This window comes from Ciconia boyciana, chromosome 7 (assembly GCF_034638445.1).
Source record: "Ciconia boyciana chromosome 7, ASM3463844v1, whole genome shotgun sequence".
Lineage (NCBI taxonomy): Eukaryota > Metazoa > Chordata > Aves > Ciconiiformes > Ciconiidae > Ciconia > Ciconia boyciana.
In genome coordinates, this window is record NC_132940.1 from 2012501 (window position 1) to 2026120 (window position 13620).

General features: G+C 54.9%; 1 long non-coding RNA gene across 3 annotated transcripts in view; it reads left to right on the plus strand.

Moving 5' to 3' along the window:
• Nucleotides 1–11071, plus strand: part of LOC140653835 (uncharacterized) — a 20592-nt gene extending 9521 nt beyond the window's left edge. The window contains exons 2-3 of one of the 3 annotated variants that reach the window (XR_012043244.1): nt 674–752; nt 877–11071. This is a non-coding gene — a long non-coding RNA (uncharacterized lncRNA). The remainder of the gene's footprint in view (nt 1–673; nt 753–876) is intronic. The other 2 variants (XR_012043245.1, XR_012043243.1) reach the window with 2 other exon arrangements.
• The last annotated feature ends 2549 nt before the right edge of the window (nt 11072–13620 follow it).

A 13620-nucleotide genomic window follows, 5' to 3' on the forward strand; every position in this document is an offset into this window, starting at 1 on the left:
TGAGCAACGGCGAGCGCTCAGAGAGCACCGGGTGCTTGCTTGGAGGGTGCTTTCCCGGGCACCGCTGCAGAGCGCTTGCAAACAGGGTGACTGCAAACTGACGGCAAATTAGCACTCGTTAACTGAGTTTTAGTATCGCTAGCATTGCAGAACTCAGTTAACTGGGATATGAGGACACCTAGGATTCCTTTATTTTCCACCGGCAAGCCCTCCTCTGTGCCTGCTGTAGCGTGGGGAATGCTGGACGGTGAGGGCTCAGCCCGGGTGGGTGTTTTGGGTGCGGTGGAGGGGCTGGGGCAGCCCATCCTCCTACCATCACCTCAGTCCAGGAGCTGGGGCTGGAAGAAAAACATTGAATAACCGCGAACGTGTGCCCCAGTCCCAGGGAAAGGTGCATGCAGCCATCCCCACAGTGCCGCAGCCTGGGGCCTGCCGGCCGGGAATGCCGGTGCTGCGGCCGGGCAGCTCTTCCCAGGGAAGGGACGGGGCAGAGAGCCTGGAGCAGCACCTTTCAGGCCAATCCTTTAACATAAACTTGTAACAAAGGCAATTATTTTTTTTTTTAAGAAAATATATATATATTTTTTTAATATGCATAATTTTCTAATGAATGGTGTAAGCTTTTTTTTTTAAGAATATACACTTCTAAAGAAATCAAATACTGCTGCTACAGGTCCCTGGTGCTGGAAGATTCCCTCATTCCGAAGCAGACTGGCAAATCGGCCCCGTTCTGCAGTCGCTGGGAGAGCCAGGTATGCTTACAGAGGCCGGTCCGGAGCGGTAGCAGCAAGCCGTGCTGGTTTTATTTTCATGTATTATGGGACCTGCCAGCACTTTTTAATTAACTTGAGGATTTTTGCCTCTTTTTCTGCTCAGGAGCAATCTCCAGGCAGGAGACAGTTTTCTCGGACTGATTTGCATTTACTCGTGTAATGATTACCCCGCTTGCATACATTCAAGTAAAGCGATTTCTAGCGTCGGTGTTACTGTTTGCACTGTGCAGCTCCCTCCTCCTTTGCAGTTGGGCTGGGAGCTGGGCAAATACTGAGTTTTCACAATTTTTCATTTGTTTTTGGGGCGGGGCCTTTCCAGGCGCTGCAGCAGTGTCGGCTCCCGAGCGGTGGCCGTGCATCGAAGAGCTGGACCGATGAAATGCCATGTCTCTGCAGCTGAGGCACCCAGGGCTGCAGGAGGGTGACTCCAGGGTGGCAGCTTGGGATGTGGGTTCCCGTTTTCCATGGAAATCACATCTTGGGTCTGGCCCTTTCTGTCTCCCAGCTCGGTCCGAGGACGCGGGGACACCGGGGGAGCTGTCAGCCGCGGGACGGCAACCCAGGGGTGCAGAGGATGCTCTGGACGGCTGCTCGGGAGATGGGGAGGGGGCTTGGGTCTAAACTGCTGGAAGAGGGTGAGCTGTGAACCAAAGGGCTCCTCCAAAGACTGAATAAAAAGGGATTTCCTTCGGGAAGGGGTTGCACGACTGTGAGGAGCCCCGGTGGGAGGGATCCCTGCCTTAAGGAGGGGATAAGAGCTCGTCAGGGCGGCAGAGGTGGGCCTAGCAGGGCTGGCAGCAGCTCCTGGCACGGAGCGGGTGCCGTTCCCCACGTAGCCGCCTGCGTTGCAGGCAATATGTTAATAACACTTTGTTCTTCGGTTCTTTCATCAGAGGCGCTCAGAGCGATTCACAGGCGGCAGTTGGTGTGTGCAGCACGCCCATGGCGAACACATATCCCTTTTTTCCCTCAGTTTTCACAGGTGGAGGCTGGCAGAGAGGGGCTGCCCAGGCTGCCAGGAGGGTGCAGTGGGGACGGGGACGTGCTTGGTCCAGCCAAATCCCTGCCTCGTGGGGAGGGCTGGTTGCTGGAGCAAGCGGGGTGGCTCCGTGGCCCTTTTTCACCAAAATGTGGCCCCTCGCCGCAGGCTGCACAAAACTGCCACTATTTTTGGTCCATTTTTATTATGCCTTTTCAGCCAGGAAAGTAGTGTCTCAGTCTGATTCTTCCTACAGTCCTCCAGAATCTATTTTTAGTGATGTTTGTGGTTACACGAGCTGTGTCCGCAGTGGGGTGTCCCCACGTGTCCCCCCTGCGCTGGGGACCCGCGCCCTGTTATGAGAGCGGGAAACCCCACGCTGCCCCTTGCCCTCGCCACGAACGGGACCTCCACTGCACGTGGGACCTCCACCACGAACAGGACCTCTGCCATGAACAGGACCTCCACCACGAATGGCACCTCCACCGCAAACGGGACCTCCACCACGAATGGGACCCCCACCACCGCCCCGGGACCGCGCTTCCCGCAGCGCCTTATCTGGGCCAGCCGCCCTGTGGCTCTCTGCTCGTTTGTCTCTTTATCTAAAGCAGCAGCCGCGGACACCCCGTGGGACATTAATGCTGGGACAGTCAATGAGCGGTGCAGTGCAGACAATGAAGCACGCCAGGTTAAACCCACTGCGTGGGGAGGTGTCGGAGGTCTTGCTGCAGGTCCCGGGCTACGGGCCGAGCATCTTTCGTTCGTCTGATGTGCTGGCATGTGCCCACACCTCAAGAGCCAGGCGGGATGAGTGGCCAGGCAAAGGTTGCACTGCCCGGGCAGGAGCTGAGGGTGCTCGGGATCTCTCAGAAACACATCCTGAGCAATTGCACATCCTCCTTAGGCATCTTTGAGGCCGATGCCTTAATGATCATGTGTGATAGAGAACCAGACCCTCGGCGCTCTGCTTGTGAGCAGCCTCCTGTGTGCTTCTCTGCTGGCCTCACCAGCGGCCCTGGCCGAGGCTCAGCCCCCTAAGTCCCCTTGCACCATCTGTGGGAAATTATGGTCTTTGCGCCTCAATCCCCCTGGCCGTACGTCAGCTACACGCTCACGCTGGCAGCAGCACTGCTCCCATGGGCTGAGGAAGCAAGCACCCCAGCTCCGCTCCGCACCCTGAGGACGCACAGCGAGCCTGCCTGGGTCGTGCTGCAGCCACCGGGATTTGGGGCCCCGGCGCTGGTCGGGTCACGAGACCCTTTGCAGGGCAGGGGACTGGGACGAGCCTGAGCAGTGGGGAAACCTCCCAAGGTGCCAGCCAGAGTGTAATGTGCAACAACAGCCCTGGGGCTTGTTTGGGCTCCAGAGACCTGCGCAGGTCAGGCAGCCCACACCGCTCGTTAGCAGAGAGCTGGGGTAATTCCTCTGCCTATAATCACCCTAATGAGTAGTTGTCTTGCCCAGCTGCAGCAGAGGCAATTCTGTGACCTGCTTTCGGTGTGTTTGATCTTGCTTTTCTTGTATTTCCTCAGCCGGCTGAGCCTGCTGCCGCAGCAGGTATGGTCAAGCGCGTATGGTCCGAGAGCGCCCGGGACCTGCACGTTGACTGAAGCCGACATCCTCTGCCGCTCGCTGCCAGCACCCAGAGACTCGGTGCGTGCGCCCTGCTCACCTTCTGGGAACACATACCTCGTTAGTGACTGACAGCATCAGCATTAATGGCTCAGGCTAATTGCCCAAGCCTAACACCATGCTGCTGGAGGAGGTGATGCCTTCGACACACTTGTAACACACCAGGGTTGCTGCACGGGAGCTGCTGCTCCTGCGCATCCCCATCTGCTCAGAAATCCACGGAAACCCTGTAGTTTGCCTCAAGCCCCCGGGATGGTTTGGAGATTCCCCTCGCTGGTTCCCGGCCTCCCCTACGCCTCCGCAGAGGTTTCATCCCCAGCGAGAGGAGCCAGCGGCCATCAAAGGCGGCCACGGGGGTGAATCACAGCCGCTTTAATCCCCGCGTCGGTGCCCTGCCCCGCAGCGCTCGCCTGCCGCAGTGCCAGGCGCGAGGGCTCGCCGACGAGCTGAGGTTAACACCGACATGCTGAGCGATGCCGCAGCCCGGCCCTCCGCCTGCATCCCGCCGCCGCCGCTGTGGGATGCTCCCGCAGAGGGATGGCTCTGCTTCTCCCTGCCGGCTATAGGGGGTTGTATTTCTTTGCAGGGGTATTTCTGCCTCTCAAGCAAGAGCTAAAATCGGTGCTGAATAACACCCCCAGGCATTTCTGGTGCTTGTTTTGCATAAGGACCGTGGACCTCTGAACCAGCACCCCGGTGGGAAGCATGGGGTCTCTTCCCAGCCGTCTCCAGGGGAAAACGCTGAATTACTCTCCCCTTTATCCTCCTCTGGGTGGGAGGGCAGGGTGACCTCGAAACCTGGCTCTACCCCAGCAAAAAATGAGGGAAATGCCCAGAAACACAAAAAGCAGAGCAATGCCTTCGAGGAGCGACCTGCGTGGATAGACGGGCTGGCTGCGTGGGTCCCACGGGGGCTCCTCCCCACCCTCCCAGACCCCACAGCTCCCGCAGCTGAGAGACCCTTGGCTGGTCCCACAGCCCCTGTCTTCTGCAAGGAGGACAGAGTCTGCGCTGCCGCACGCCTCGCTGCAAAGCCGTCCTTGGGCGCAACATCTCTCCTTGCTCCGAAGCAGCTGCACAGCACCGTGCTGTTTGGGAAACTGCAGGACCAAGGGACCCAGCCCTCTGCGCCCCGCCACGGGCTGCTGCCGGGGGACACACCGGGGGTTCAGGGCCCCGCAGACCCCCTGCCTGCTTCGGGCCACGCGCAGGGGACGGTGACGGCGTGGCGACTCCTCTCCGCGTGTAGCAGCGGCCGGTCCCTGGGCATGCATTGCTGCGGGGCGGGGGCCAGCACCGTGCAAGGGCACCCGCGGGAGGAGGATTTGGGGTGCAGAGAGGTGCAGCCCGCAGCCTGCCCCAGGCCAGCGCGGGGGCTCTCACCAAAGGCTTTCCCTTGGCCTCGTGGCAGCACATGCAGAGCTTGTTTAAATACAACCCAGCAGAGCAAATAAGAGCCTCAGCTGACTGCGGTGCGCGGGGAGCCAGCAATAGTCACCCCGTGTGCTGCACAGCCCGGGGGCCTCTCCTCCCTCCCCAGGGGCCCTGCAGGGCTCCGCTCCTCCCAGAACCAAAGCAGGCAGGGAGAAGCAGGCAGGGAGAAGCAGGCAGGGCGAGGGGAGCTGGGGGCCCTGCCCCATGTGCAAACAGCCACGGCCGCGTGCTGCCTGCGCAGGGTGCTCCCGGGCTGCTGGCAGGGAGGGCTTGGCTCGGGCACCCGGGCTGGCACGACCCATTTTTATTTTAAATGCATCTGCAGGGACGAGTAAGAAAAGCCAAGCACAAGGGCTGGGTCGTGTTTGGGACAGGCCCCTCGCGCGGGAAGGCTGGGGAAGCGCTGCGGGTGGCAGAGCGTCTGCACGCCCAGCAAACGGGCGCGCGGGGCCGCAGGACAAAGGTTCTGGGTTGGTTTACGCTGATGTCTGTTAGAAATTGCTGGTGGCGGGAGGGAGAGCTGCAGGACAGATGTGTGGCAGAGCTGGGTTTAGGGTAGCGAGTCTTTTCTAACCCATTAAGTTGGTGATTTCTTGGGGGCCGGGGTTTGCAGCCCTCTCAGAGTACCCAGGGATGAGCCAGCTGCAATATCATTATAGCTAAAGATGCAGCAAAGTGTCTTTTTTTTATAATACCCTGATATGGTAGAAATTTCCCTTTTCTGGATTGCTGCATTTCTGTGTCAGCCCAGAAGTACTTCTGCTTACACGAGTGCCTGGAGGCGGTGGACGTGCCTGGGGTTCCTCTGGGCCCTGGGAAGGACCATCCCGTGCTTCAGGGCAGATCAGCCGGGTGCCGTGCTGCGGTGCCTTGAGGCTGGGGGGTCTGCCGGCGCGGCGGGGAGCTTGGCCGAGCTGCCGGCTTGCAGATCTCGCTCCTGCTCCTTGCTTTCCTGCAGATGCCAGGTGGGAAGCTGTGTCTTCTTTAGCTGTGTGCCTTGGCTGTGTCCCAAAATACCCATACGCTTGTTCCCTGCCCTGCATTGTGCTCCATAAAGCAAAAGGGCCCTTTTTATTTGTGCGACAGCTGAAATCTGGGCTCCTCGGAGCGGCTGTACCCAGCCCGCAGCCGGTGGAGGGGAAGGAGAGGCTGAGCCGCTGGCCGGGGAGCAAGGCGAGTGGGCAGGCTGAGGATGCCGAGGGCAAGCGCTGCCTCTCCGCAGCCCCAGCGCCGGGCAAGAGGCGGCTGCGGGGTGACTCAGAGCAGTCTCGCCTGCTCCTGCTTCGCAGCTCGCCCCGCTGTGTCCCTGCGAAGCTGCCGCCTCAGCAGCCCGGCCCAGCTCTCCCATGGCCGCCCTCCACACCCTGCAGCCCGTCCAACTCGGAGCCGGGCACACAAACAGGACGGGCTGGTTTTCGGCACAGAGTCGGGCTTGGTGCTGGCGGGGCTTGGAGGCAGTGCTGCTGAGCACAGCTTCATCCCCACGGCCGCTTCTCCAGCAGGACTGGGACCAGCCAAAGCTCTCCCGAACGGCCTCGGCAGCAGTGTCAGCATGGGGCACGTTAATAGTTGTACCCCAGGGGTTTTCAGTGCCCTACGGACAGTGCCAGTCCAGATTTTGACCGTCCGTCTGTTCTGGATATGTGGCAGCGACTCAGCTTGGTGCAAAGACGCGTTCCGCTTGCACAGTGTGGCTCTGGGCTCGAACTTTGGCCAAACCTGATACCTGTTATCGCAGGTGTCCAGGATCCTGTGCACCTTTGATGTGCGCGAGAATCCCAGCCATCACTGGCGTCCCCAAATGCCTCTCAGGGCTGGTGCAACCCCACGGGCACTTGAACCCCCAGCACCAGGCTGTGGCTGTGGGCCAGTGTCAGCAGCGAGCCCGGTGCAGGAGGCTGAGCTGCCCTGTCGAAGGCAGCAGGGAAGGTGCGGAGGAAACGTAACTCCTGACACTGGACCTGCTGCTGAAAGCGCAGGAATGTGCAACCATAGGCTGCCCCACGCTCAGCTGCAATCGTGGTTTAACGTATTCCCCTTCCTGCCGGCCACGGGGCTGCGGCGTGAAGCCAGCCAGCCTAAAAAAAAATAACACGAGAGGGGGAAAAAAAACAGCATCTTTGCTTTTTTCCAGCCAGATCAGGGCCCTGATCCAGCTGCCGGTGCAGCCCCGCGGGCAGTGTGCCGGCACAGCGGCGGCGACGGCAACGTGTGGGAGGCGGCAGCAGGCAGAAAGCGGCCGTGTCAGCTGCAGCCGAGGTGGGAACCTGCCCATAGAAGCAGGAGGCAGTTTTAGCTAGCAGGAAGGAGCAGTTTTCTGCCCAGACAGTTACCGGCTGGCCCAGCGGGTTTCATTTTGGCATGGCTCAGTCTTCCCAGCCCTGCTGCGCACGGCCGTCGTTGGCCGTTTGGCTAAGGCACCTTCGTTTTGTCCCCCCTCTAATTTCCCCCAGTAATAACCCTGAGGAGAGCTGCTACGGATGCTGGCGGCGGCAGCCAGAGCGGCTCGGTGAGGGCTGCAAGCGCGGGGACTGCCGGGCAGGACCATTGCTAACTGCATTATTGAGCCCGTGGCGGTGGCTCCCCTTGGTCCCGCAGTGCCCGGACACCGGCGTCCCTGCGCTCTGCTGAGCCCTTTAGGAAGGGTTTTTTCTCCTCTTTTCCTTCTCTGCCTTTTCAGATGAGGAAGACAGCAAAGCCCCTTCTCCTCTGGGGTTGGTCCCGAGGGAGCTGTTGGATCGCGGCAGCCAAGGTGGCTCCTGCGTTTCCCAGCCCCTCCTGGCACCCCCCTTCCACAGCACCAGGGCCTTGGGAGCCCCAGGGAAGGGGTGGGTAGAGGAGGGCTCATAGAAATAAACCCCACAGAGGCAATAAAAGCAGTGTTTGGTGTACCTGACCTTCTGCTTTGTAAAGTTCCAGTGCTGGTTTTCTAGGCTAAAAATACCTTTTACCTTGACTGCTGTTAAGGAAGAACACTTGCTTGGCAGGTTGTTTAGGATTCAGGGGAAGAAAGTTCAGGCAAAGCTCAATTAGTCTGGCTTAATTTACAAGCAAAGTTCTGTGTCTGCATGATTCATTTCACTTGTCTGTTGCACATTTTAATGCACAGAGCAGTACTGGGCTTTTCTATTTTTCAATGCACGTACTTAATGTAGAAGCACTGTCGTTATTCACATATTTACAGCCCTCCTCATAATGAAACTGCTGTTTTTTTCTGCTACGAAGAAAAAATCTGGTGCTGTGCCGAAATGAGCAGAATATGTGGGAGGATAAAGCTGTGTGGTGCAGATCATGTATCTTCCCGTGAGCTCTGCCTGACTTCTCCTGGTCATTCCTGCTGTCCTTCTGTCCAGCGCTGCTTAATTCTGGGAGTTCTCCTCATAAGGGATCCACGCACCACGAATGCGCTGGTGCAAACAGCTCCGTAACAACCGCTCTGCGTTCTTGCTACCTGCTGTATTCACTGGGATGAGCAAGCACCGGCAAGCATTAGGTACCGCTTAGCTAACGCAATGTACTTTATTATTATATTAGTAATGCAATAATAATTAGTAATGCAAAAATATCATTATTAGTAATGCAATGTAATGCAAAGTAATTGCAAAAGTTACACTTTTAGGTAGTCTGCTTGCTGTCTTCCGCTGACTATCTGCTACTTCAGCCTCCCCAGCACTGTTTTGCTTGTAAAAAGTGCCAGGAATAGGTCATCATCTGTCACACTTCACTCTGAGCTGTCTCTGCTAAAGCCATGAAATGGCTGTCGAGCATCTTGGTTTAAATGGTCGGTACCTTCATGCAGCAAATCGCAAATCCAATGAAAACAATTGCCAGAACAAACTGAACGAGAAGTTGCTAAGTTTCTCTGTGGCATACAATGATTACGTGATACCTGTAGTTTTTCTTACTGGTTGAAGTCATGGCCATACTTGACTTTATTCAGAAGCAAACATAATGTTTTCTGTACAAGAAATCACTGTATTTTGTATGGCCTAGGAAAAGATCCACCTCAAAAATCCCCAAGCAACCTCCTCCTTGTCCGTATATCGTACATGCTGACAGCAAAGTAACACATGCACCTGGGGAAAACCAGCAAATTTATACAGGTTCTTAAGTTACAAATTAGGAAAAACATGCCTTGGGAATGGAGCAAGGACCCAAACGAATGCGTCTGCCCCTGCCCTCAACTTGCTGCATTTCCTATTCTTGCTTAATAAGCAGGCAGCCGACAGCTGTTGGCAAAGCTTGAAAATAGCAGAAGAGTGTAGCGTGTCAGAAAGCACTCCGTGCCTCTTTTGGTAAGCAGTGCAGGAGCGGCTCCTTAGGTAGGTTATCTATAGGCTGGCTTCGGCCAAGGAGCGTTGCACGTCCCAGCCATAAATAGCACTGGCAATCCACTTCTTTGGGTGGTGGAAATGTTGGTTTTCCTCCAGTGCGAAATGGTAACACAAGTGTCTGCTGTGCAGGAGAACTGCATCAGCCTGCCCAGTCTTTGATGCCAGCTCCTGGAAGTCTTCTGTGCGTGTTTGAATTACCCCCATGCTGTCTGCTAGCGTCTAACGACTGCATCAGCAAGCAGCGTTAACGAGATGACTGTCCTGAGACCGATGCGTGGGGTTTCAGTGATTTGGAAGCCATAATATAAAAGTTACATCCTTGATTAGAAGCAGAAGTGCCGAGTTAATAGTCCTTGGCTATTTAATTCCCTTCTGCGGTTCAGACCTTCAGGATCGATTGCAGTTCAGCATCGCTGAGCGTGCATGAACATTTCTCTGGCAGGAAATTTTGCCAACATTTGGAGAGCAGCAAAGCCGCAGACCTTGCCATCTGTCCTTCCCTCGGCCGGCCGCAGTGCGATCTCTGTCCTTATCCAGCACGGGCCGGGGCATGAGGAGGTGTGATGTCCCCATGCAGCAGCCGTGCTAGCCAGGAGCCGGGGCACGCGCTGTCCCAGCACAACGGAGAGCTTTGTCAGTAAACCGCATCCATGGCCAGCAGCCTGTGGTGTGAACAGAAGTTGGGGCTGTTTCTCCCTGAAGCGGTGCACGGGAGGGCTTGGCTGCGGCTGGCTGTGGTTCTCCTGAGCTGCCCTGCGCGGTGGCCGGGATGCTGCCCCTGCCAGCCACGCTGGAAAGCAGACACCAGCCTCGCTTGTCTGCAGTATCTCAGCCCAAACCAAACTGTGAAAGATGTTTTCTTCGCTGAGCACTTTTTTCCCTGGCCCTTCCTACCCGTGGCTCTGTCCACAAACGTGGTCCCAGTAGAAGACGCGTTTTGGCCAAGCTTCCTAAGGAAGCAATGCACATGCAAAGCTGTCGGCCTCAGCCATCCCCCCAGCCACCTTTCAATTTGTTGGCCAGCGTTGAGCAGATTTAAGAGAGCAACAACGACTAGAAAGGCCTTATCTTCTTGTAAGCCCTGTGAAAGGAGGCAGCTGGGTGCAGGGCAGCGACTCAGCTAATGCTCCTCCAGAAGGCAAGCAAGGTATCTGGAGGAGCAATGCTCCAGAAGGAAAATAAGGTCTCTAGAGGAGCGAAGCTCCTCCAGACTCTGCAAGGTATCCATGAACATGGTGGGACCCACCTGGAGCTCCCCAGGTGTAGGAAGCCAGGCTTTTCAGCTCTGCTGCTCGTGAAATCATTGGTTGGACTTGAACATTTTCTCCTCTTTTTCCCCCGAGAGGACAGCAGGCTGCAGTCCTGCCGAGGAGCGGGCTGGAGGAAAGGGCTGGCACGTCAACATTCAGGTTGGGATTCCTGCAAGGCAGCGCCTGTCGAGTGAGAGAAAAGTTATCAATTCGAACGTGCCAATTAATGCGTTTGCTTTTCAAATAAGGCTTAAACCCAGGTAACTTCTCCTGTCCTGACCGTGCTGGTCCTTCACGTGACAGGGGGAAGTACAATGCTCGCGTGGGTACAGCGCTAGGACTCTCCCTCGGTGCAAAGGCTCCCCGTTAGTTTAAAAATTTTAAAACCCCTTTTTTAATGTTATGGATTGAAATGTTGTCTTATGGCCAGAAGTGCCTGAAAACTGTGAATTATATTCAGCGGACAACATTGTCATTTGGACTTTTGACCTGTGTGGCTAATTGCCGGGCCTCTTTATTGCAAACGCCAACGTGCACGCAGGTGGTGCATGCCAAAGCGTGCGGTGGTCCCGGGAAGAGCCGGAGCTTCCTACCATGCACCCTGCAACTCCTGTTTCTTGCTACACAGAACGGATAAGTCAGGTTGTTGATGATTGTATTCATGTAATAATCCATTTCCCAGTTTATATTAAAATATTTTGAATCTGTTTTGTGTGTATTTAATTCAAGGTGTGACCCAAAACCTATCGTGCCATGTCTGCACTTGGAAAATTTTGGAATACTGAGGTAAATCAGCTTACAGTAGAGCACAGGGGAGTTGAATACGCACAATCCTTGTGAAAGCAACAAAAGAGAGATGCTCTGACTTCCCTTTGAGTGAAAAATCCTGACCCCCGAAGACATGCAACTGAGAAGTCCATTTCTGCGAGCAAATGCCCTCTTGTAAACAAGATTAACCATCCACGCCATCTGGCAAGCAGCGCTCCAGCGTTCCAAGTGAGAAACATTTGTATTTTGTTCATAAAATCTATGTGATGCAACGTAGCCTCGGTGCGTGTGACGGGCCAGGAGGCTGAAATGGGTTCAAGGCTTTTCCTGCAAACATCTGCCATGTAAATACAAAGAGTTTTAATTATGTGTTGCTCAGTGACATTTGATTCGTGCCAAAAGCAAAGGGCTTGCTTGAGGAAAATATTTGGAGTTCTGAGGATATAATTTCTGGTGATGACTTAACAATATCCCGAGAACGGGGTGAGCTTCTCGCGTGAGCGCTGCAGTGCTTCAACCCCCCTCAGACCTAGCAGTGGTGCTGCAGGAGGGGCTTCCTCAAAGGCCTCCCAAAAGCAGAACAGGGGTGGCTGTGGTCCTGCAAGGAAAGCTGACGAAGAACAATAAATGCAAGCAAAATAATTTTCTAATCTAATCTAGAAGAAACTAAAGTGTGGACTTCCTTTTCAAAACCAGTCGGTTTGTGGAGTCTCCAGTTGATGAGCAACGCACATGGAAGAACTGAACAAATGTAATGAAATGAATTTCTAAAGCAAGTACTTAAAGTGGTCTAACTTCTCTGAGTAGGCAAGGCAAATATTAGAAGTATTATCCTTGCTGAGGATAAACTTAATTATACTACCAGCTACCAAAAGGTTCTGACAACTTATTTAAAGATATAAACTATGAGCATAGGAAATAGTGTTTTTGAAGGACATGTCAAATCTGTGCCAGTTAAATATGGTTTAATCTCTCGATACAATTGGCACTGGCTATAAATAGAACTGTAAAGGCTAATTAATACTGCAAATATTTACTGTCTTCACCTGATATTGTCTTCTAATTGTGTATATTTGCTAATCAGATGAGTATAAATGTTAATGAAAGTAGGAAATTTTATTACACGTCTAAGATGAAGGAAAATCTGCAAGGTTTCGAAACAGTAACTTTTATTGGTGACAGCAGCAACTCAAACCGCTGTTACCGAAGTTGCCTTCAATGACACACACGTTTATCTCAGTGTCATGCTTTAAAAAGCAATTTAATGCTAGTGAGAAGTGTCAGATTCACAGGTTTTGAATGCAAAACCACTCTGTATCCTCAGCAGGGCAACGTGTCCCTGCGTTAATCTCTCGACAGAAGGACTGTGTCCACGCTCCTGCTTGCCCAGCCTCCGTATGCGGGGTACTTCGAGCACTCATGGGAACGATCTTCACCACCACCGTGTAAGAACGATTTTGCTTTCGAATCAAACACCGTGGCACTGACACCTTTCTAACCTTCAACGCACAACTGACAGGATGTTTCTCCCCGAGTCCGTGCTGGATCTGATGGCGGGTCCAGTGACAGCCATTGCACGGGACAAACCCTGCGGAGTCTGAGCGCAGCGCCGGCTACGCGTGGCTGTCCCACGGCTGCGTGCAAAGGTCCGGGCTGGGAAACCCAACATGTCTGTCTGTGATTCCACGCTCTTCAGATGTTTTTTAACCTATTTTTATAAGGCAACAAGACGGTGAAGAAGGACAGAGTGAGATATTCAGTAGTTTCATGTATTAGTGCATTTACATGTGAGTATGAAAGCATACATAGGTGACCGGGTCATGCTTTCACTCAGGCGTATCAGTATGCTCTTAAAGTGTCTTAACAGCTAATTAAAAACCGTCACTTTGTTGCAGCCAGCCTGCGTTATTCAATCCTTAAACAGGCTCCACATCGACGGGGGTGGTTTGTTGCGCTTTAACGGCGGAATTTGTTAAAAAGAAGTCTATGGATTTTTTCCACTGTTTTTTTTTCCTCAACAGATCCCTGAGCTGGCCAGTTTCTCCACCGAAGGAGAACTGTTCCGAGCGGTTCTTGGGCTGTTCCGAGCAGGCCGTGACCCGCGCCCTGACAGGACGTGTGCCACAGGCAAGGCGCCCGGCTCCTGAGGAGAGCGGCCTGGAACCGGGGCGAATGGCGCCTGCCGCCAGACACACACGCCTAGAGTTAAGAAAGAGGCTTAAAAGAGAGGCTCATCGCGTCAGGACTGATGTCACCGCTGCCGCCAAGCCCCTTCCAGGGCTCTCGGCACCCCCGGCTGACCGCGGTCGAGGCCGGCCCCGGGCCCCCTCAGGCGGCCGCCGGGGTGCGTGAGGGGCCGCCGGGCTCAGCCGTGCCGAGCGGGCCCACCGCCTCTCGCGGCCCGGCCCCGCCCGGGGCGACGGCGATGGCGACGGCGATGGCGATGGCGA